Genomic DNA, 25,414 nt, shown 5'->3' with positions numbered 1-25,414 from the left:
GTACAAGGGACACGCAGAAATTGAACAAGAAATGAGCCAAGTTGTTTGGAACTCGCATAGTAAAGACTCATTTGATAGGAATTGGAATGATTTTCTGCTGAATTTTGGTCTTGTGGACAACAAGTGGCTTTCAGGTAATGTTTGTTTAAAATCTGCAGTAGAGGTGTAAGTTAAATTTATGTCGGGTGTATTTATAGTCTATTTTTGGGTGTTTTCTGCAGATCTCTATGAAGACCGTCATATATGGGTTCCAATATATCTAGATCACCACTTCTGGGCAGGGATGAGAAGCACACAAAGGAGCGAGAGCATTCATTCATTTTTTAACAAGTTTATTACCTGGAACAGCTCGCTTATTCAATTTGTCAAACAATACGATAATTGCCTCGGAAGCAAGGAGCAAGCAGAGAGAGAATCAGATGCTGCAGATTTTTATACGGTGATACCATGTGCAACCAAATCCTCCATTGAAGCTTAGTTTCAAGATGTGTACACTCATCAAAAGTTTAGGAAAGTCCAAGCACAATTTAGAGGAAAGGCGAATTGCATCACTAGACTAATGAATTCTGCTCTAGGCTATTCAGTTTACGAAGTTGGAGAACAAGTTTTCAGCTCAATATTCAACAAGTTTGTGGTTACTTACGACTTAGTAGCAGCCGAGGTAAAATGTCAATGCTTATTATTCGAGTCAAGAGGGATATTGTGTCGTCACGCACTAAGCATGTTAAGCTTTGAACAAGTAAGCCAATTGTCACTTAGATATATACTGGAACGATAGAGCAAGAAGGTAAAGAGGTGACACACACATATCAAGAGCAGCCACGACGAGCCACTGTTGGAGCTATGAAGCAAGAGGTTTGACGAATTGGTTTTTCGTTTGCAAAGTATTTGCGAATTTGCATCAGAATCAGAGGAGATGACTGCAATTATGCACCGTGCGTACGATACCATCATGGTTGAGATGGAAGAATTGAAAGCCAAAAGGAAGGGGACATCTTCTTTATCTCACGAAGATGCCAACTTAGAATCTGTTAACGAGCTTCAAAGCCCTCCAAGGATTCGAACAAGAGGACATCCAAAAAATAGGCTAGGTTCAAAGTTGGACAAATAGATTACAAATGCCTCAAAGAAGAAGAAAATGAAAGCTTTAAACGAGGTAAAAGTGATTTTTTTAAATATGTGGTAATTGAGTTTAATTTTGTCGTTAATAGTTTAGCTAATATGTGAGTTTGTTATATTCAGTTAAACCTTTTTGATGCTGGATCAGTGGTGCATTCAAATTCTAGCCAATATCAAGGACGTGTTATGAATTATCAGTTCAGGGTACCAGCAGCAGCGGATATCTCTTTGGGTGTATAGTTACAGAATATGAGTGTAAAAGCACGGTTCTTTTGGGTGTATTTTCTAAATTTTCTTGTGTTTCACATTTTACATATATATAAATATATATACTTCACAATCTACTGTTTATGTTATAAAATATTGTTTGTTTTTTTTTTTACTACGGTTTAAGGGTTTTAGGGTTTAGGGTTTATGGTTTAGGGATAAAGCACTAGTGGATAGAAGTTTGGTGTATATTTAACTTTCTTTGGGTGTAAAATGAAATCTTATGGGTGTAAAAATTACTGATTCTGGTGTATAGTAGTTTCGTTGGTTTAGGGTTTAAGGTTTAGGGTTTTAGGGTTTAGGGTTTAGGGTTTAGGGTTTTAGGGTTTTAAGGTTTAGGGATTTAGGGTTTATGGTTTAGGGTTTAGGGATTAGGGTTTTGGTTTTTAGGGTTTAAGGTTTATGGTTTAGGGTTAGGGTTTGGTTTTTAGGGGTTTGGGTTTAGGGTTTTAGGGTTTAGGGTTTTAGTTTTTAAGGTTTAGGGGTTAGGATTTAGGGTTTTAGGGTTTTAGAAGTTTGGGTGTATATTCAACTCCCTTTGGTGTATATTCAACTTTCTTTGGGTGTAAAATTTTATGTTTTGGGTTCATATGTAGTTATATATTTTCCTTCATACTTTACCACCTGTAATACAGAACTTTTGAATAGAACACAGACAGTTTAACAGTACAGACAGTTTTACTATGCAAAATAATTTCATTGAATAGAAGTTGTTTATAAATGCAAATTTTTATAGCATGTGTTCTATTTGCAAGACTATTTAACAGTTTCATTAATCAATCTCAATATCATTAGAATCTATCTGGCAATATGGACTCAATAATAACGACGATGGCTTGGACAGTCTTATTGCATTACTTCCTCGAATGGCTTCATCTTTGTTTTGATTCATTTCATGGAATAGAATCCAAGAAGCATATTCTACTCTAAAGTGGTCCACCTTGTCCTACAGTTAAAAGGAATATTGTGTTTAATGAACCATGTTAATTGAATAAAGTAATACAGAGTTATTTAGTTTTAAACACATTTACCTGGGTCCAATTTTCCCACTCATACTTCAACCTTTTAATGTTTTCGGGATGAAATATCTCAAGCCACTTCATTACGTAAATAGCACAGTCATAGCTGAAAACCAAGAAAATAAATTACAAATTACATATAGGAAAGTTTAATTTTCAGAGTTAAAGATTTTATACCTTGTCTTTTGGCCTGAGATGTTAAGGTATGGCGGTTCAATTTTCCTATCCTTGTCCCTTGTCTTCAAAGGTGGCCCTCCAGCATATACTTTAATTCGTGAAATTACATATCCCTTAAAACACAAAACAAATTAGTAATACATGGATAAATACACCCAAAGGAGCACAAACTTAAACCTTATTTTGAAAAGAAATACACCCAAATATTAAAATACAAAACACAGAACCAACTTACAATGAATGTATTTAGGGTTGTTCTCTTATCGAACGGAGATTTTGTGTGATATGGGTCGACTATATAAAACTTCCGCTTTCTTGTATCAGCCAACCATAACCATCAATGGTTCGAATGGCAAACAGGTATAAAAATCTGAAATATGTTCAGATTGAACACTGTTTTAATTTATTTGGCACATATGTAAAAAATGGTAATAAGAAGTTTTTGAAATGAAAACTTACATAAAATGTGATGCTAATTTTTTAAGGTCCAAGCATGGTATAAACATTGGGTAGTCTTCCACCTTGAATGGCCTATTGGTTTTAGCATTTAAGAATACCCCTTCTGGATGATTTACAATGGCCATGTTCTGCAAAAATAGTGAACACCCAAATGAATACCAAAAATACATCCAAACGAATGCAAAAAAAAACCCAAATGAATACACAACTTACACCAAATTAAACACAAAAAATACACCTAAATGAACACATAAAATACACCCAATGTAAGGAAGAAAATACACCCTAATGAATGCAGAAAATACACCCAAAATTCGTGTAACCAACCCTTACCACAATATCATAGGGGAGACAGTATACTTCTTCTTGAAACCTTTTAATCTTTTGCTGGTTTAGGATGAAGCACATGGCAGAGACAATCTAGAAAAAGATGCCAAAATCAATTTACATCAATCAGCATTGCAGTTAATTTTGGTGATAAAAATATTTATGTTATTGTAATATTACCTCAGCTTCTATATGTGTTTCAGTTGCAAGTGATGCAAGGTGGACTTTTGACAAAATGTATTTATCTTGGGCTTGGAGTGTGCACACGGTGTCAAACTCATTAGTTAGTCCATTTGCGTATTTCTTCACTCGTATGGCCCAGAGGTAGCATTTCTCTTTCATGTCAAAAGTAAGTTCATTCGTCCTCGCAAGAGTTTCAAACTTCTCGAAACTCTCTCTGCCACTCTCCATTGGAATCTGCGGACTTTTTTCTTTTGTTGTCACCCCACCACTTGCAATTTTTTGTACCAGATCCCCTAATTGTTCTAGCAATTTTGGAGTTTCTGGAGTTTTTTCCCTCCTTCCTTCTTGCGTTGACGCCCCTCCTGCGTTGCTGCTTCTTCTTGGCTTAAATCAGTCAACCCAAGGCTGAATGATGGCAACGGATCTGCTTTAGGAACATAAGATGCTGTCCGTGCCATCATCATCAGTGCAGCAGCGTCTTCTGGGCTGGATTACTGCGTGACTGGTGCACGAAATTGCAATCACACTTTTGCAATCCCACACAACTAACCAGCAAGTGCACTGGGTCGTCCAAGTAATACCTTACGTGAGTAAGGGTCGATCCCACGGAGATTGTCGGCTTGAAGCAAGCTATGGTTATCTTGTAACTCTTAGTCAGGATATCAATAATTATCAGGATTGATTGTAAAAAGTAAAAGAATATGAAATAAATACTTGTTTTGCAGTGATGGAGAACAGGTTGAGGTTTTGGAGATGCTCTATCTTCTGAACCTCTGCTTTCCTACTGTCTTCTTCTTCAAGCACGCAAGACTCCTTCCATGGCAAGCTGTATGTAGGGTTTCACCGTTGTCAATGGCTACCTCCCATCCTCTCAGTGAAAATGTTCAACCCGCTCTGTCACAGCACGGCTAATCATCTGTCGGTTTTCAATCAGGTTGAAATAGAATCCAGTGATTCTTTTGCGTCTGTCACTAACGCCCAGCCTTCAGGAGTTTGAAGCTCGTCACAGTCATTCAATCCTTGAATCCTACTCAGAATACCACAGACAAGGTTTAGACCTTCCGGATTCTCTTGAATGCCGCCATCAATTCTAGCTTATACCACGAAGATTCTGATTAAGGAATCCAAGAGATATCTACTCAATCTAAGGTAGAACGGAGGTGGTTGTCAGGCACACGTTCATAGGTGAGAATGATGATGAGTGTCACAGATCATCACATTCATCAGGTTTAGGAACAAGTGATATCTTAGAATAGAAGCAAGCATGATTGAATGAAAAACAGTAGTAATTGCATTAATCCATCAAGACACAGCAGAGCTCCTCACCCCCAACCATGGGGTTTAGAGACTCATGCTGTAGAAGATACAATGAGAAACGTGTAAAGTGTCATGAGGTACAGATACAATGTCAAAAGATCATATTAATAGTGAACTAGTAACCTAGGGTATACAGAAATGAGTAAATGACGTAAAAATCCACTTCCGGGGTCCACTTGGTGTGTGCTTGGGCTGAGCATTGAAGCTTTTATGTGTAGAGACTTTTTCTGGAGTTAAACGCCAGCTTTTATGCCAGTTTGGGCGTTTAACTCCAATTCTTATGCCAGTTCCGGCGTTAAACGCCGGGAATTCTAATGCTGATTTGCAACACCGGTTTGGGCCATCAAATCTCGGGCAAAGTATGAACTATTATACATTGCTGGAAAGCCCAGGATGTCTACTTTCCAACGCCGTTAAGAGCGCGCCAATTGGGCTTCTGTAGCTCCAGAAAATCCACTTCGAGTGCAGGGAGGTTAGAATCCAACAGCATTTGCAGTCCTTTTCAGCCTCTGAATCAGATTTTTGCTCAGGACCCTCAATTTCAGCCAGAAAATACCTGAAATCACAGAAAAACACACAAACTCATATTAAAGTCCAGAAAAGTGAATTTTAACTAAAAACTAATAAAAATATAATAAAAACTAACTAAAATATACTAAAAGCATACTAAAAACAATGCCAAAAAGCGTATAAATTATCCGCTCCACAATACCAAACTTAAATTGTTGCTTGTCCTCAAGCAACTGAAAATCAAAATAGAATAAAAAGAAGAGAATATACTATAGACTCCAAACTATCAAAGAAACTTAGCTCCAATTAGATAAGCGGGACTATTAGCTTTTTGCTTCCGAACAGTTTTAGGATCTCGCTTTATCCTTTGAAGTTCATAATGATTGGCATCCATAGGAACTCAGAACTCAGATAGTGTTATTGATTCTCCTAGTTAAGTATAATGATTCTTGAACATAGCTATTTTATGAGTCTTGGCTGTGGCCCAAAGCACTCTGTCTTCCAGTATTACCACCGGATACATACATGCCACAGACACATACTTGGGTGAACCTTTTCAGATTGTGACTCAGCTTTGCTAGAGTCCCCAATTAGAGGTGTCCAGGGTTCTTAAGCACACTCTTTTTGCCTTGGATCACAACTTTATTTCTTTTCTATTTTTTTTCGTTTTTTTTTTCAGATTTTTGAATCACTGCTTTTTCTTGCTTCAAGAATCAATTTGATGATTTTTCAGATCCTCAATAACAGTTCTCCTTTTCCCTTATTCTTTCAAGAGCCAACAATTTTAACATTCTTAAATCAACAAATTCAAAAGACATATGCACTGTTCAAGCATTCATTCAGAAAACAAAAAGTATTGTCACCACATCAAACTAATTCAACTAGTTTCAAAGATGAATTCGAAATCCTGTACTTCTTGTTCTTTTGTGATTAAAGCACTTTTCATTTAAGAGAGATGATGGATTCATAGGACATTCATAGCTTTAAGACATGAACTTTAAATTTTATTAATCATGAATTAAGAACAAGATTCAAAAATAGATATAAGATGAGACTAGTAGGAATAGAAAACAAAAATTTAAATAGGCTCCTAATAATAGAGGTTATCACAGAGTTAGGACTCAACAACCTTGATTTTGAGAAGTGGATGCCCCCTCAAATTGAGGGGAGAACTTTTGGCGTTTCAACTCTTGAAGTTCACGCCCCTGCTTCTCTTATTCCTTCAGCAATTTGCAGAGCATGCAGTTCTGATTCTGCTGTTCTTCCTTAAGTTGCTCCATAGTTTCTTGCAACTTGGTGATAGATGCTTCTAGGCTGGCCCAGTAGTCAATTTCAGGAAATTCAGGGAGGAACTCCTGCGCCCTCTTTTTGATAGAGTTGTCTTGCATTTGTCCTTCCATTGACTTTTTGGTGATTGGATGTTCAATTGGGATGAATTCATCTACTCCCAGCTTCACCCCAGCCTCTTTGCAGAGCAAGGAGATCAAGCTTGGGTACACCGGTTTGGCTTCAGTGGAATTCTTGTTTGCAATTGTGTAGATCTCACAAGCAATCAGATGATGAACCTCCACTTCTTTTCCCAACATAATGCAATGAATCATCACTGCTCTCTTGATAGTGACCTCAGAATGGTTGCTAGTGGGCAATATGGAACGCCCAATAAAGTCTAGCCAACCTCTTGCAATTGGTTTGAGGTCTCCCCTCTTGAGTTGGTTTGTGACACCTTTTGAATTGGTTATCCACTTAGTTCCAGGGAGGCATATGTCCTTTAGAACTTGATCCAACCTTTTATCTGCTCTCACCATCCTCCTATTAAAGGATTCAGGATCATCTTGCAGTTGAGGCAATTTGAAGACCTCTCTTATTTTGTCCAGATGGAAGTAAATAATTCTCCCTCTGACCATGGTTCTGTAGGTATGAAAAGTAGTTCCAGTCATTTTCTGCTTATCTGTCAGCCACAGATCTGAGTAGAATTCCTGAACCATGTTCCTTTCAACCTTTGTCTCAGGGTTGGTTAGAACTTCCCATCCTCTGTTTCGAATTTGCTCTTGGATCTCCGGATATTCATCTTCTTTCAGATTGAATTTGACTTCTGGGATCACTGACCTCAGACCCATTATTTTGTGGTAATGGTCTGCATGTTCTTTGGTTAAGAACTTCTCTTGACTCCAGACATCTTTTGGATTATTCTCTTTCTTGCCTCTTGAATTGGTTTGTTTTCCTCTAGGAGCCATGATCTTTGGTAAATCTTGGCCTAGTGATCACGGAAAGCACACCAAACTTAGAGATTTGCTTGTCCTCAAGCAAAAGAAGGCAAAGAGGGGAGAGAGGAGGAGAGCAAATTCGAATGGTGTGGGGAAAGAGGGTGGCCGAACGTGTTTAAATAGGAGAGGATGAGAGATTTTTGAATACTTGAGGGAGATATGAGAAGATATGGAAAAAATTTGAGGAGATAATGGAGTTTTTAAAAGAGCCTAGGAAAGGATTTGAAATAGATTTGAAGAAGATTTTAATTTTTGAAATTGGAAGGTGAATGATGAAAGTTTGTAATGTGTGTATGCAGAAAAATATGGATCAAAACAAGAAAGTTTGAAAAAATTTGAAGTGGGAAACAAAATCTCCTCCCCCTGCCTTTCTGGCGTTAAACGCCCATTTGTTGGCCAATTTGGGCGTTTAACGCCCAGCCAGGTACCCTGGCTGGCGTTAAACGCCAGAAATCCCTTTGTCACTGGGCGTTTTACTAAACGCCCAGGATGCTGCACACCTGGCGTTAAACGCCCAGAATGGTGCCCATTCTGGCGTTTAACGTCCAAAATAGCACCTTTACTGGCGTTAAACGCCCAGAATGGTGCCCATTCTGGCGTTTAACGCCCAAAGTACCCCTTACTGGCGTTTTTTCGCTAGAAGCTCTTTTTCTCTGCTTTTTGCACTGAATCCTTCTGTAACTCTGTGAATTCCTTCAAATTTGATAATTGCCCTTTTAGAATATGTATCAACCCTTTATTAAACAGAACAGATACCCTGCTAATCACTGGGTTGCCTCCCAGCAAGCGCTTCTTTATTGTCTTTAGCTGGACCTTCACTGAGAATCACTCAAGTCTCAGTTTTGAGCATTCTTGCTCAAAATTGCTTTCAAGATAATGCTTGATCCTCTGTCCATTAACAATGAACTTCTTGTCAGAATCAGTATCCTGAAGCTCAACATATCCATATGGTGATACTCCTATAATCACATACGGACCCCTCCAGCGGGATTTAAGTTTTCCTGGGAACAATCTGAGCCTAGAGTTGAAGAGCAGGACTTTTTGTCCTGGCTCAAAGACTCTGGATGATAACTTCTTGTCATGCCACTTCTTTGCCTTTTCCTTATAAATTTTTGCATTTTCAAAGGCACTGAGTCTGAACTCCTCTAACTCATTTAGCTGGAGCAATCTTTTTTCACCAGCTAACTTTGCATCCATGTTTAAGAATCTGGTTGCCCAATAGGCTTTATGTTCCAGTTCCACGGGCAGATGACGGCCTTCCCATATACCAGTTGGTATGGAGAGGTTCCTATAGGAGTCTTGAATGCTGTTTTGTATGCCCACAGAGCATCATCCAAGCTCTTTGCCCAATCCTTTCTACGGGCAACAACAGTCCGTTCTAGGATTCTTTTGATCTCTCTGTTAGAGACCTCAGCTTGCCCATTTGTTTGTGGGTGATACGGAGTTGCTACTTTGTGGCTAATTCCATATCTAACCATAGCAGAGTACAGTTGTTTATTGCAGAAATGAGTGCCCCCATCACTGATCAGTATTCTGGGAACACCAAACCTGCTGAAGATGTGTTTCTGGAGGAATTTCAGCATGGTCTTGGTATCATTATTGGGTGTGGCAATTGCTTCCACCCATTTAGATACATAGTCTACTGCCACTAGAATATAAGTGTTTGAGTATGATGGTGGGAAGGGGCCCATGAAGTCAATTCCCCATACACCAAATAATTCAATCTCTAAGATCCCTTGCTGAGGCATGGCGTAACCATGAGGCAAGTTACCAGCTCTTTGGCAACTGTCACAGTTACGCACAAATTCTCGGGCATCTCTATAGAGAGTAGGCCAGTAGAATCCGCATTGGAGGACCTTGGTTGCTGTTCGCTCACCTCCAAAGTGTCCTCCATATTGTGATCCATGGCAATGCCACAGGATTCTTTGTGCTTCCTCTCTGGGTATACATCTGCGGATTATTCCATCTGCACATCTCTTAAAGAGGTATGGCTCATCCCACAGGTAGTACTTGGCATCTGAAATCAATTTCTTTCTTTGCACCCTGCTGTACTCCTGGGGTATGAACCTCACAGATTTGTAATTTCCAATATCTGCAAACCATGGAGCTTCCTGAATGGCGAAAAGTTGCTCATCTGGAAAGGTCTCAGAGATCTCAGTAGGAGGGAGGGACGCCCCAACTACTGGTTCTATTCGGGACAGATGATCAGCTACTTGGTTCTCTGTCCCTTTTCTGTCTCTTATTTCTATGTCAAACTCTTGCAGAAGCAACACCCATCTTATGAGCCTGGGTTTTGAATCCTGCTTTGTGAGTAAGTACTTAAGAGCAGCATGGTCAGTGTACACAATCACCTTTGATCCCACTAGATAGGATCTAAACTTGTCAATGGCATAGACCACTGCAAGTAACTCTTTTTCTGTGGTTGTGTAATTCTTCTGTGCATCATTTAGAACACGGCTGGCATAATAAATGATGTGCATAAGCTTGTTATGCCTCTGTCCCAACACTGCACCAATGGCATGGTCACTGGCATCACACATTAGTTCGAATGGCAATGTCCAGTCTGGTGCAGAGATGACTGGTGCTGTGACCAGCTTGGCTTTCAGGGTCTCAAATGCCTGCAGACATTGTGTGTCAAACACAAATGGTGTGTCAGCAGCTAGCAGGTTGCTTAAAGGTTTTGCAATTTTCGAAAAATCCTTTATAAACCTTCTGTAGAATCCTGCACGCCCCAGAAAGCTTCTGATTGCCTTAACATTGGCAGGTGGTGGCAATTTTTCAATTACCTCTACCTTTGCTTTATCCACCTCTATTCCCTTGCTTGAAATTTTGTGCCCAAGGACAATTCCTTCAGTCACCATAAAGTGACATTTCTCCCAGTTTAAAACCAGGTTAGTCTCTTAGCACCTTTTCAAGACAAGTGCTAGGTGATTAAGACAGGAGCTAAATGAGTCTCCATATACTGAGAAGTCATCCATGAAGACTTCCAGGAATTTCTCCACCATATCAGAGAAGATGGATAACATGCATCTCTGAAAAGTTGCAGGAGCATTACACAGACCAAAAGGCATTCTCCTGTAGGCAAACATGCCAGAAAGGCAAGTGAATGCTGTTTTCTCTTGGTTCTGAGGATCTACTGCAATTTGGTTGTAGCCTGAATAGCCATCCAAAAAGCAGTAATAATCATGACCAGCTAGTCTTTCTAGCATTTGGTCTATGAATGGTAAAGGAAAATGATCCTTTCTGGTGGCTGTATTGAGCCTTCTGTAGTCAATACACATACGCCACCCTGTGACTGTTCTTGTAGGAACCAGTTCATTTTTTTCATTATGAACTACTGTCATGCCTCCCTTCTTGGGGACAACTTGGACAGGGCTCACCCAGGGGCTATCAGAAATAGGATAAATAATTCCAGCCTCTAGTAATTTAGTGACCTCTTTCTGCACCACCTTCTTCATGGCTGGATTTAGCCGCCTTTGTGGTTGGACCACTGGTTTGGCATTATCCTCCAATAGGATCTTATGCATGCATCTTGCTGGGCTAATGCCCTTAAGATCACTTATGGACCACCCAAGAGCTGTCTTGTGTGTCCTTAGCACTTGAATCAGTGCTTCCTCTTCCTGTGGATTTAAAGCAGAGCTTATAATCACTGGAAAAGTGTCACCCTCTCCCAGAAATGCATACTTCAGGGATGGTGGTAGTAGTTTGAGTTCAGGTTTGGGAGGCTTATCCTCCTCCTGAGGAATTTTTAAAAATTCTTTTGTTTCCTCTGGTTCTTCCTGATCAGGCTGAGCATCCTTGAAGATGTCCTCAAGCTCTGATTCTAGACTTTTAGTCATATTGATCTCTTCACCAAAGAGTCAATAATGTCAGCGCCCATGCAGTCATTTGGTGTGTCTGGATGCTGCATAGCTTTTACAGCATTCAACTTGAACTCATCCTCATTGACTCTCAGGGTTACTTCCCCTTTTTGTACATCAATGAGAGTTCGTCCAGTTGCTAGGAAAGGCCTTCCTAGAATGAGAGTTGCACTCTTGTGCTCCTCCATTTCCAGCACTACAAAGTCAGTTGGAAAGGCGAATGACCCAACCTTGACAATCATGTCCTCAATTATGCCTGATGGATATTTAGTGGAGCCATCAGCAAGTTGGAGGCATATCCGGGTTGGTTTGACTTCTTCAGTCAACCCAAGCTTTCTGATAGTTGATGCAGGTATTAGATTGATACTTGCTCCAAGGTCACACAGGGCTGTCTTGGTGCAAGCACCTTCTAATGTGCATGGTATCATAAAGCTTCCTGGATCTTGAAGCTTTTCTGGTAAGCTTTTCAGAATGACTGCACTACATTCTTCAGTGAGAAACACTTTTTCAGTTTCTCTCCAATCCTTCTTATGGCTTAAGATCTCTTTCATGAACTTAGCATAAGAAGGTATTTGCTCAAGTGCCTCTGCAAACAGAATCTTTATTTCAAGAGTCCTTAGATAGTCTGCAAAGCGAGCAAATTGCTTATCCTGTTCCGCTTGGCGGAGTTTCTGAGGATAAGGCATCTTGACTTTATATTCTTCAACCTTAGTTGCTGCATGTTTATTCCTTACACCGGTGGTTGGAGAAGCCTTTTTAGAGGGGTTACTATCAGCACTCTCAGGTGTCTGATCCCTCATTGGCGTTTGAACGCCAGGATTGGGTGAGGAATGGGCGTTTAACGCCAAGTTTTCCCCCTTTTCTGGCGTTTGAACGCCAGAACTGGGCAGGGAATGGGCGTTTAACGCTAGCTTTCTCCCCCTTTCTGGCATTTGAACGCCAAGAGTATTCCTTTCTGGGCTCTTACTGTCCTCAGAAAGATTTTGGACAGTGGTTTGGTTATCCTCTATCAATTGTTCCTTTGTTGGCTTTTTGCTACTTTGAGCAGTGTTATTCAATGTCTTCCCACTCCTCAGTTGAACTGCTTGGCATTTTTCTGTTATCTGTTTAGATAACTGCTGTTTTTCCTGATTCAACTGTGATTCTATGTTCTTGTTAGCAATTTTAGTTTCTTGGAGCATCTCTTTAAATTCTGCTAACTGTTTTGTCATCAGGTGTAATTGTTGATTAAGCTCAACCATCTGTTCTTGAGGATTAGGATCAGTGGCTACTGTCATAACTTCTTCTTTTGTAGAGGACTCATTGCTAGAGTACAGATGTTGATTTCTAGCAATAGTATCTATAAGCTCTTGAGCCTCCTCAATCGTCTTCCTCATATGTATAGATCCACCAGCTGAGTGGTCTAGAGACATCTGAGCTTTTTCTGTAAGCCCAAAGTAGAAGATGTCTAACTGTACTGATGAGCGGATAATTTGTACGCTTTTTGGCATTGATTTTAGTATGTTTTTAGTATGATCTAGTTAGTTTTTAGTATATTTTTATTAGTTTTTAGTTAAAATTCACTTTTCTGGACTTTACTATGAGTTTGTGTGTTTTTCTGTGATTTCAGGTATTTTCTGGCTGAAATCGAGGGACCTGAGCAAAAATCTAATTCAGAGACTAAAAAGGACTGCAGATGCTGTTGGATTCTGACCTCCCTGCACTCGAAGTGGATTTTCTGGAGCTACAGAAGCCCGATTGGCGCGCTCTCAATGGCTTTGGAAAGTAGACATCCTGGGCTTTCCAGCAATATATGATAGTCCATACTTTGCCCAAGATTTGATGGCCCAAACTGGCGTTCAAAGTCACCCTCATAATTTCCAGCGTTAAACGCCGGAACTGGCACAAGGATGGGAGTTAAACGCCCAAACTGGCGTAAAAGCTGGCGTTTAACTCCAAGAAGAGTCTCTACACGAAAATGCTTCAATGCTCAGCCCAAGCACACACCAAGTGGGCCCGGAAGTGGATTTTTATGTAATTTACTCATCTTTGTAAACCCTAGGCTACTAGTTCTCTATAAGTAGGACCTTTTACTATTGTATTTTCATCTTTAGATCTTTGAATCTTTTGATCATGTTTGGAGGCTGGCCTCTCGGCCATGCCTAGACCTTGTTCTTATGTATTTTCAACGGTGGAGTTTCTACACACCATAGATTAAGGTGTGGAGCTCTGCTGTACCTCGAGTATTAATGCAATTACTATTGTTCTTCTATTCAATTCCGCTTGTTCTTGTTCTAAGATATCACTTGTTCTTCAACTTGATGAATGTGATGATCCGTGACACTCATTATCATTCTCACCTATGAACGTGTGCCTGACAACGACCTCCGTTCTACCTTAGATTGGGTGGATATCTCTTGGATTCTTTAACCGGAATCTTCGTGGTATAAGCTAGAACTGATGGCGGCATTCAAGAGAATCCGGAAGGTCTAAACCTTGTCTGTGGTATTCTGAGTAGGATTCAATGATTGAATGACTGTGACGAGCTTCAAACTCGCGATTGTGGGGCGTTAGTGACAGACGCAAAAGAATCACTGGATTCTATTCCGATATGATCAAGAACCGACAGCTGGATAGCCGTGCCGTGACAGGGTGCGTTGAACATTTCCACTGAGAGGATGGGAGGTAGCCACTGACAACGGTGAAACCCTTGCATACAGCTTGCCATGGAAAGGAGTAAGAAGGATTGGATGAAGACAGTAGGAAAGCAGAGAGACGAAAGGGACCAAGCATCTTCATACACTTATCTGAAATTCCCACCAATGAATTACATAAGTATCTCTATCTTTATCTTTATGTTTTATTCATCATCCATAACCATTTGAGTTTGCCTGACTAAGATTTACAAGGTGACCATAGCTTGCTTCATACCAACAATCTCTGTGGGATCGACCCTTACTTGCGTAAGGTTTATTACTTGGACGACCCAGTACACTTGCTGGTTAGTTGTGCGAAGTTGTGTTTATGCCATGGTATTGAACACCAAGTTTTCGGATTCATTACTAAGGATTATTTGAGTTGTGAAAAGTATTGATCACAATTTCGTGCACCAAGTTTTTGGCGCCGTTGCCGGGGATTGTTCGAGTTTTCGGCAAGCTTTTGGTCCGGTAACATCAGTGCCAAATTTTTGATCCAGCAACAGCACCAAGTTTTTGGCGCCGTTGCCGGGATTGTTGAGTTTGGACAACTGACGGTTCATCTTGTTGCTTAGATTAGGTATTTTTTTTTCAGAATTCTTAAGAATGAACTCTAGAGTTTCATGATGATCTGTTGAAGTCTGGCTGGCTGTGAAGCTATGTCTAATTTTATTGGACCGAGGTTTCAACTCATCATCACAAGAGCTTGTTGATTTCTATCAATCTTGCTGTTGAAGCAGTGATCTGCTAAAGGCTTGGCTGGCCATTGGCCATGTCTAGTGTTTTGTTTTCCACTTAATTTTCGAAAAAGCACAAAAAAAATTACAAAATCATAAAATCCAAAAATATTTCTTGTTTGAGTCTAGAGTCTCATATTAAGTTTGGTGTCAATTGCATGTTTCTGTTCTTTTTGCATTCATGCATGTGTCTTCATTAATCTTCAAGTTGTTCTTGATGATTTCATTGCTCTGATCTTTGAATTCTATTGACTTGAGTGTTTATGTGTCTCATATGCATTCTCATTTTGTTAGTGTCAGTAGTATACAAACTGCTAAGTTTGGTGTCTTGCATGCATTGTTATTTGATTTTAGTTGCATTTTGATTATTCCTCATTATTAAAAAATCCAAAAATATTTTTAATTCGTGTCTTTTCAAGTCAATAATACAGGGAATTGAAGATTCAGAACATTCAGCAGAGGAATTACACAGAAAAAGCTGGGCGTTCAAAACGCCCAGTAAGGAAGGCAAACTGGCGTTTAAACGCCAGCCAGGGTGCCTGGCTGGGCGTTTAACGCCCAAAAGGGTAGTAGTGTGGGCGTTAAACGCCAGAATATGCACCATTCTGGGCGTTTAACGCCAGGATGGCACAAGAGGGAAGATTTTGTTTTCAAATCAATTTTTTTTTTAGTTTTCAAAATCTTTTCAAAATCAAATCTTTTTCAAATCAAATCCTTTCAATCAAATCTTTTTCAAAATCAATTTCTTTCCATTTTCAAGGATACTTGCTATCAATTGATGATTTGATTCAACATTTCAAGTATGTTGACTTTTCTGTTGAGAAAGGTTTAATGTTTGAATCATATCTTTTCTTGTTAGCCAAGTTATTAATTTTTAAAATCAAATCTTTTTAAAATATTTTTCAAATCATATCTTCTCAATCACATCTTTTTAAAACCAGTCATATCTTTTTAATCACATCTTTTTCAAAATAGTTTTCAATCAAATCTTTTTAATTTTTAATTTCAAAATCTTTTTCAAAAATCACTTGATTTCTTTTCCACTCTTAATTTTTGAAAATCAATTTGTGTTTTTCAAAATGTTTTTAAAATCTTTTACTTAATTTTCGAAAATTTCTTCCCCTCTTCTCACATCCTTCTATTTATGGACTAACATGATTCCTTAATGAACAATTCGAACTCCATCTTCTTTGATAAGTTCGAATTTTCTACTTCTGCCTTCTATTCTTTTCCTCTGACACCTCAAGGAATCTCTATACTGTGACATAGAGGATTCCATATTTTCTTGTTCTCTTCTCTTTCATATGAGCAGAAGCAAAGACAAAAGCATTCTTGTTGAGGCTGATCCTGAACCTGAAAGGACCTTGAAGCGAAAGCTAAGAGAAGCTAAGGCACAATTCTCTGTAGAGGACCTAACAGAAATCTTCAAAGAAGAAGACCCCATGGCAGCCGAAAACAACAACAATGCCAACAATGCAAGGAAGGTGCTGGGTGACTTTACTGCACCTACTCCCGACTTCTATGGGAGAAGCATCTCTATCCCTGCCATTGGAGCAAACAGCTTTGAGCTTAAGACTCAATTAGTTTCTCTAATGCAACAGAATTGAAAGTTCCATGGACTTCCATTGGAAGATCCTCATCAGTTTTTAGCTGAGTTCTTGCAAATCTGTGACACTGTCAAGACTAATGGGGTTGACCCTGAGGTCTACAGACTTATGCTATTCCCTTTTGCTGTAAGAGACAGAGCTTGAATATGGTTGGACTCACAACCTAAAGAAAGCCTGAACTCTTGGGAAAAGCTAGTCAATGCCTTTTTGGCAAAGTTCTTTCCACCTCAAAAATTGAGTAAGCTTAGAGTGGAAGTCCAAACCTTCAGACAGAAGGAAGGAGAATCCCTCTATGAAGCTTGGGAAAGATACAAACAATTGATCAGAAAGTGTCCTTCTGATATGCTTTCTGAATGGAGCATCATAGGTATTTTCTATGATGGTCTGTTTGAACTGTCCAAGATGTCTTTGGATAGCTCTACTGGAGGATCTCTTCATCTGAAGAAGACGCCTACAGAAGCTCAAGAACTAATTGAAATAGTTGCAAATAACCAATTCATGTACACTTCTGAAAGGAATCCTGTGAACAATGGGACAAATCAGAAGAAAGGAGTTCTTGAGATTGATACTCTGAATGCCATATTGGCTCAGAACAAAATATTGACTCAGCAAGTCAATATGATTTCTCAAAGTCTGTCTGGAATGCAAAATGCACCAGACAGTACTAAAGAAGCTTTATCTGAAGAAGAAGCTTATGATCTTGAGAACCCTTCAATGGAAGAGGTGAATTACATGGGAGAACCCTATGGAAACACCTATAATTCTTCATGGAGAAATCATCCAAATCTCTCATGGAAGGATCAACAGAGACCTCAACAAGGTTTCAACAACAATAATGGTGGAAGAAACAGGTTTAGCAATGGCAAGCCCTTTTCATCATCTTCTCAGCAACAGACAGAGAATTCTAAGCAGAACCACTCTGACTTAGCAACCATGGTCTCTGATCTAATCAAAACCACTCAAAGTTTCATGACTGAAACAAGGTCCTCCATTAGAAATTTGGAGGCACAAGTGGGTCAGCTGAGCAAGAAAATTACTGAACTCCCTCCTAGTACTCTTCCAAGCAATACAAAAGAAAATCCAAAAGGAGAGTGCAAAGCCATCAACATGGCCGAATTTGGAGAGGAGGAAGAGGCAGTGAACGCCACTGAGGAAGACCTCAATGGACGTCCACTGGCCTCCAATGAGTTCCCCAATGAGGAACCATGGGAATCTGAGGCTCACACTGAGACCATAGAGATTCCATTGGATTTACTTCTGCCATTCATGAGCTCTGATGAGTATTCTTCCTCTGAAGAGGATGAGTATGTCACTAAAGAGCAAGTTGCTAAATACCTTGGAGCAATCATGAAGCTAAATGACAAGTTATTTGGCAATGAGACTTGGGAGGATGAACCCCCTTTGCTCACCAAAGAATTAGATGACTTGTCTAGGCAGAAATTACCTCAAAAGAGACAAGATCCTGGGAAGTTCTCAATACCTTGTGCCATAGGCACCATGACCTTCAAGAAGGCCTTGTGTGACCTAGGGTCAAGTGTAAACCTCATGCCTCTCTCTGTAATGGAGAAGCTAGGGATCTTTGAGGTGCAAGCTGCAAAAATCTTACTAGAGATGGCAGACAATTCAAGAAAACAAGCCTATGGACTTGTAGAGGATGTTCTGGTAAAAGTTAAAGACCATTACATCCCTGCTGATTTCATAGTCCTAGAGACTGGGAAGTGCATGGATGAATCCATCATCCTTGGCAGACCCTTCCTAGCCACAGCAAAGGTTGTGATTGATGTTGATAGAGGAGAATTGATCATTCAAGTGAATGAAGAATCCTTTGTGTTTAAGGCTCAAGGATATCCCTCTGTCACCATGGAGAGGAAGCATGAAGAGCTTCTCTCAAAACAGAGCCAAACAGAGCCCCCACAGTCAAACTCTAAGTTTGGTGTTGGGAAGCCACAACCAACTTCCAAGTTTGGTGTTGAACCCCCACATTCAAACTCTAAGTTTGGTGTTGGGAGGTTCCAACATTGCTCTGAGCATCTTTGAGGCTCCATGAGAGCCCACTGTCAAGCTACTGACATTAAAGAAGCGCTTGTTGGGAGGCAACCCAATGTTATATTTTATCTATTTTCCTTTGTTATTTTATGTTTTCTGTAGGTTGATGATCATGAGAAGTCACAAAATCAATTGAAAAAGCAAAAACAGAATGAAAAACAGAAAGAAAAACAGAACACCCTGGAGGAAGAACCTGCTGGTGTTTAAACGCCTGTAAGGCTAGCAGATGGGCGTTTAACGCCCAGTCTGGCACCATTCTGAGCGTTTAACGCCAGAAAGGGGCACCAGACTGGCGTTAAACGCCAGAAAAGGGCAAGAACTTGGCGTTAAATGCCAGAAATGGGCACCAGCCCGGCGTTTAACGCCAGAATTGGCACAAAGAGCAATTTTGCTCGCCACTTGGTGCAGGGATGACTTTTCCTTGACACCTCAGGATCTGTGGACCCCACAGGATCCCCACCTACCCCACCACTCTCTCTTCTTCACCCATTCACCAATCACCTCAACACCTCTTCCCCAAAAACCCTTCACCTATCAAATCCCATCTTTCTCTTCACCATTCACATCCATCCTTCATAATACCCCACCTACTCCACCATTCAAATTCAAACCACTTTCCCTCCCAAATCCACCCTCCCATAACCGAAACCTAACTCTCCTCCCACCCTTATATACACCCATCTTCACTCCTTTATTTTCACACAACCTAAACACTACTTCTCCCCCTTTGGCCGAACCACAAAGCCACTTCTATCTCCTTCATTTCTTCTTTTTCTACTCTCTTCTTTTCTCTTTTGCTCGAGGACGAGCAAACCTTTTAAGTTTGGTGTGGTAAAAGCATTGCTTTTTGTTTTTCCATAACCATTTATGGCATCCAAGGCCGGAGAAACCTCTAGAAAGAGGAAAGGGAAGGCAAAAGCTTCCATCTCCGAGTCATGGGAGATGGAGAGATTCATCTCAAGGGTGCATCAAGACCACTTCTATGAAGTTGTGAGCTTGAAGAAGGTGATCCCCGAGGTCCCTTTTAAACTCAAAAGGAGTGAATATCCGGAGATCCGACATGAGATCCGAAGAAGAGGTTGGGAAGTTCTTACCAACCCCATTCAACAAGTTGGAATCTTAATGGTTCAAGAGTTCTATGCCAATGCATGGATCACCAAGAACCATGATCAAAGTGTGAACCCGGACCCAAAGAATTGGCTTACAATGGTTCGGGGGAAATACTTGGATTTTAGTCCGGAAAATGTAAGGTTGGAATTCAACTTGCCCATGATGCAAGGAGATGAACATCCTTACACTAGAAGGGTCAACTTTGATCAAAGGTTGGACCAAGTCCTCACAGTCATTTGTGAAGAGGGCGCCCAATGGAAGAGAGATTCAAGAGGAAATCCGGTTCAATTGAGAAGGCATGACCTCAAGCCCATGGCTAGGGGATGGTTGGAGTTTATCCAACGCTCAATCATTCCCACTAGCAACCGGTCCGAAGTTACTATAGACCGGGCCATCATGATTCATAGCATCATGATTGGAGAAGAAATAAAAGTTCATGAGGTGATATCCCAAGAACTCTATAAGGTGGCGGACAAGTCCTCTACCTTGGCAAGGTTAGCCTTTCCTCATCTCATTTGTCACCTCTGTTATTCAGTTGGAGTTGACATAGAGGGATACATCCCCATTGATGAGGACAAGCCCATTACTAAGAAGAGGATAGAGCAAACAAGAGACCCCTCTCATCATCAAATCCCTGAGATGCCTCAAGGGATGCACTTTCCTCCACAAAACTATTGGGAGCAACTAAACACCCCCCTAGGAGAATTGAGTTCCAACATGGGACAACTAAGGGTGGAGCACCAAGAACAATCCATTCTCCTCCATGAAATTAGAAAAGATCAAAGAATCATGAGAGAGGAGCAACAAAGGCAAGGAAGAGACATTGAGGAGCTCAAGCACTCCATAGGATCTTCAAGAGGAAGAACAAGCCGCCATCACTAAGGTGGACCCGTTCTTTAATTTCCTTGTTCTTTATTTTTCTGTTTTTTTCGAAAATCATGCTTATGTTTATCTATGTTTGTGTCTTGTGATCATTAGTGTCTTAGTGTTTATGCCTTAAAGTTATGAATGTCCTATGAATCCATCACCTTTCTTGAATGAAAAATGTTCTTAATTGAAAAAGAAAAGAATTGCATGAATTTTAAATTTTATAACAGTTTAATTATTTTGATGTGGTGGCACTACTTTTGTTTTCTGAATGTATGCTTAAACAGTGCATATGTCTTTTGAATTTGTGGTTCATGAATGTTGGCTCTTGAAAGAATGATGAAAAAGGAGACATGTTACTGAGGATTTGAAAAATCATAAATATGATTCTTGAAGCAAGAAAAAGCAGTGAATACAAAAAAAAAGAAGGAGAAAAACGAAAAAAAAAGGAGAAAAGAAACGAAAAAAAAGAGAGAAAGAAAAAGAAAGAAATAAAGTTGTGATCCAAGGCAAAAAGAGTGTGCTTAAGAACCCTGGACACCTCTAGTTAGGGACTCTAGCAAAGCTGAGTCACAATCTGAAAAGGTTCACCCAATTATGTGTCTGTGGCATGTATGTATCCGGTGGTAATACTGGAAGACAGAGTGCTTTGGGCCACGGCCAAGACTCATAAAGTAGCTGTGTTCAAGAATCATCATACTTAACTAGGAGAATCAATAACACTATCTGGATTCTGAGTTCCTAAAGAAGCCAATCATTCTGAATTTCAAAGGATAGAGTGAGATGCCAAAACTATTCAGAGGCAAAAAGCTAAAATCCCCGCTCATCTAATTAATACTGATCTTCATAGATATTTTTGGAATTCATTGCATATTCTCTTCTTTTTATCTTATTTGATTTTTAGTTGCTTGAGGACAAGCAATAATTTAATTTTGGTGTTGTGATGAGCAAATAATTTGTACGCTTTTTGGCATTGATTTTAGTATGTTTTTAGTATGATCTAGTTAGTTTTTAGTATATTTTTATTATTTTTTAGTTAAAATTCACTTTTCTGGACTTTACTATGAGTTTGTGTGTTTTTCTGTGATTTCAGGTATTTTCTGGCTGAAATCGAGGGACCTGAGCAAAAATCTGATTCAGAGACTGAAAAGGACTGCAGATGCTGTTGGATTCTGACCTCCCTGCACTCGAAGTGGATTTTCTGGGGCTACAGAAGCCCAATTGGCGCGCTCTCAACGGCATTGGAAATTAGACATCCTGGGCTTTCCAGCAATATATGATAGTCCATAATTTGCTCAAGATTTGATGGCCCAAACCGGCGTTCAAAGTCACCCTCAGAATTTCCAGCGTTAAACGCCGGAACTGGCACAAGGATGGGAGTTAAACGCCCAAACTAGCATAAAAGCTGGCGTTTAACTCCAAGAAGAGTCTCTACACGAAAATGCTTCAATGCTCAGCCCAAGCACACACCAAGTGGGCCCGGAAGTGGATTTTTATGTCATTTACTCATCTTTGTAAACCTTAGGCTACTAGTTCTCTATAAGTAGGACCTTTTACTATTGTATTTTCATCTTTAGATCTTTGAATCTTTTGATCATGTTTGGAGGCTGGCCTCTCGGCCATGCCTAGACCTTGTTCTTATGTATTTTTAACGGTGGAGTTTCTACACACCATAGATTAAGGTGTGGAGCTCTGCTGTACCTCGAGTATTAATGCAATTACTATTGTTCTTCTATTCAATTCCGCTTGTTCTTGTTCTAAGATATCACTTGTTCTTCAACTTGATGAATGTGATGATCCGTGACACTCATCATCATTCTCACCTATGAACGTGTGCCTGACAACCACCTCCGTTCTACCTTAGATTGGGTGGATATCTCTTGGATTCTTTAACCGGAATCTTCGTGGTATAAGCTAGAACTGATGGCGGCATTCAAGAGAATCCGGAAGGTCTAAACCTTGTCTGTGGTATTCTGAGTAGGATTCAATGATTGAATGACTGTGACGAGCTTCAAACTCGCGATTGTGGGGCGTTAGTGACAGACGCAAAAGAATCACTGGATTCTATTCCGATATGATCGAGAACCGACAGCTGGATAGCCGTGCCGTGACAGGGTGCGTTGAACATTTCCACTGAGAGGATGGGAGGTAGCCACTGACAACGGTGAAACCCTTGCATACAGCTTGCCATGGAAAGGAGTAAGAAGGATTGGATGAAGACAGTAGGAAAGCAGAGAGACGGAAGGGACCAAGCATCTTCATACGCTTATCTGAAATTCCCACCAATGAATTACATAAGTATCTCTATCTTTATCTTTATATTTTATTCATCATCCATAACCATTTGAGTTTGCCTGACTAAGATTTACAAGGTGACCATAGCTTGCTTCATACCAACAATCTCTGTGGGATCGACCCTTACTTGCGTAAGGTTTATTACTTGGACGACCCAGTACACTTGCTGGTTAGTTGTGCGAAGTTGTGTTTATGCCATGGTATTGAACACCAAGTTTTCGGATTCATTACTAAGGATTATTTGAGTTGTGAAAAGTATTGATCACAATTTCGTGAACCATGTACCCACTCTGAAAACATTTCAGAGGGGCATTTTCTTAGCATACCTCTATACCTCTCCCAGGCATTATAAAGGGATTCATTATCCTCTTGTTTAAAGCCTTGGATGTCCAGCCTTAGCTGTGTCATCTTTTTGGAGGGTAAAATTGATTCAGGAATTTGTCTGATAACTGTTTCCATGTCTTTATGCTTGCTGTAGGTTGGTTATTTAACCACCTCTTAGCTTGATCTTTTACAGCAAATGGAAATAGTAATAATCTGTAGACATCCTGATCCACCTCTTTATCACGTACTGTGTCAGTAAGTTGTAAGAATTGTGCTAGAAACTCAGTAGGTTCTTCCTGTGGAAGACCCGAATACTGGCAATTTTGCTGCACCATGATAATGAGTTGAGGGTTTAGCTCAAAGCTGCTTGCTTTGATGGGAGGTATACAAATGCTACTCCCATATTCAGCTGTAATGGGGTTAGCATATGACCCCAGAGTCCTTTTGGACTGTTCATTCCCATTTATGTCCATGATGGAGAAAAGGGAATTGATGTGAATAGTAATCAAGATATATATGTATATATATTTTTTTGAAAAGAGGAAAGATAAGAACAATAAAGAGACACCAAACTTGAAATTTTTTAGAAAATCAAACATGAATTTTCGAAAACCTAAAGAAAAACACAAAGAAGACACCAAACTTAGAATTTTTAAAGATCAAAAAGGGACTAAGAACAAGTAATTTCGAAAATTTAAAAGAAAAACAAAAGCATGCAATTGACACCAAACTTAAAATATGAAATTATACTCAAATAAAAGACTCTAAACCAACAAAATAAAACAGTCCTAATCTAAGCAACAAAATAAACCGTTAGTTGTCCAAACTCGAACAATCCCCGGCAACGGCGCCAAAAACTTGGTGCTGTTGCCGGATCAAAAATTTGGCACTGATATTACCGGACCAAAAGCTTGCCGAAAACTCGAACAATCCCCGGCAACGGCGCCAAAACTTTGGTGCACGAAATTGCAATCACACTTTTGCAATCCCGCACAACTAACCAGCAAGTGCACTGGGTCGTCCAAGTAATACCTTACGTGAGTAAGGGTCGATCCCACGGAGATTGTCGGCTTGAAGCAAGCTATGGTTATCTTGTAACTCTTAGTCAGGATATCAATAATTATCAGGGTTGATTACAAAAAGTAAAAGAACATGAAATAAATACTTGTTTTGCAGTGATGGAGAACAGGTTAAGGTTTTGGAGATGCTCTATCTTCTGAACCTCTGCTTTCCTACTGTCTTCTTCTTCAAGCACGCAAGACTCCTTCCATGGCAAGCTGTATGTAGGGTTTAACCGTTGTCAATGGCTACCTCCCATCCTCTCAGTGAAAATGTTCAACGCTCTCTGTCACAGCACGGCTAATCATCTGTCGGTTCTCAATCAGGTTGGAATAGAATCCAATGATTCTTTTGCGTCTGTCACTAACGCCCAGCCTTCAGGAGTTTGAAGCTCATCACAGTCATTCAATCCTTAAATCCTACTCAGAATACCACAGACAAGGTTTAGACCTTCCGGATTCTCTTGAATGCCGCCATCAATTCTAGCTTATACCACGAAGATTCTGATTAAGGAATCCAAGAGATATCTACTCAATCTAAGGTAGAACGGAGGTGGTTGTCAGGCACACGTTCATAGGTGAGAATCATGATGAGTGTCACAGATCATCACATTCATCAGGTTTAGGAACAAGTGATATCTTAGAATAGAAGCAAGCATGATTGAATGAAAAACAGTAGTAATTGCATTAATCCATCAAGACACAGCAGAGCTCCTCACCCCCAACCATGGGGTTTAGAGACTCATGCTGTAGAAGATACAATGAGAAACGTGTAAAGTGTCATGAGGTACAGATACAATGTCAAAAGATCATATTAATAGTGAACTAGTAACCTAGGGTATACAGAAATGAGTAAATGACGTAAAAATCCACTTCCGGGGTCCACTTGGTGTGTGCTTGGGCTGAGCATTGAAGCTTTTATGTGTAGAGACTTTTTCTGGAGTTAAACGCCAGCTTTTATGCCAGTTTGGGCGTTTAACTCCAATTCTTATGCCAGTTCCGGCGTTAAACGCCGGGAATTCTAATGCTGATTTGCAACGCCGGTTTGGGCCATCAAATCTCGGGCAAAGTATGGACTATTATACATTGCTGGAAAGCCCAGGATGTCTACTTTCCAACGCCGTTGAGAGAGCGCCAATTGGACTTCTGTAGCTCCAGAAAATCTACTTCGAGTGCAGGGAGGTCAGAATCCA

The 25,414-nt window shown here is 40.1% G+C and overlaps 1 non-coding gene across 1 annotated transcript; it reads right to left on the bottom strand.

Annotated features, from left to right (window-relative positions):
- Positions 1–16,761: 16,761 nt before the first annotated feature.
- On the bottom strand, positions 16,762–16,869 carry LOC112699914 (small nucleolar RNA R71). Its single transcript, XR_003152845.1, has one exon. It is a non-coding gene; the product is annotated as a small nucleolar RNA R71 (small nucleolar RNA).
- Between the last annotated feature and the right edge of the window lie 8,545 nt (positions 16,870–25,414).

This window comes from Arachis hypogaea, chromosome 6, assembly GCF_003086295.3.
Source record: "Arachis hypogaea cultivar Tifrunner chromosome 6, arahy.Tifrunner.gnm2.J5K5, whole genome shotgun sequence".
NCBI classification, from domain to species: Eukaryota; Viridiplantae; Streptophyta; class Magnoliopsida; order Fabales; family Fabaceae; genus Arachis; species Arachis hypogaea.
This window is presented reverse-complemented; position numbering and strand designations above follow the sequence as displayed.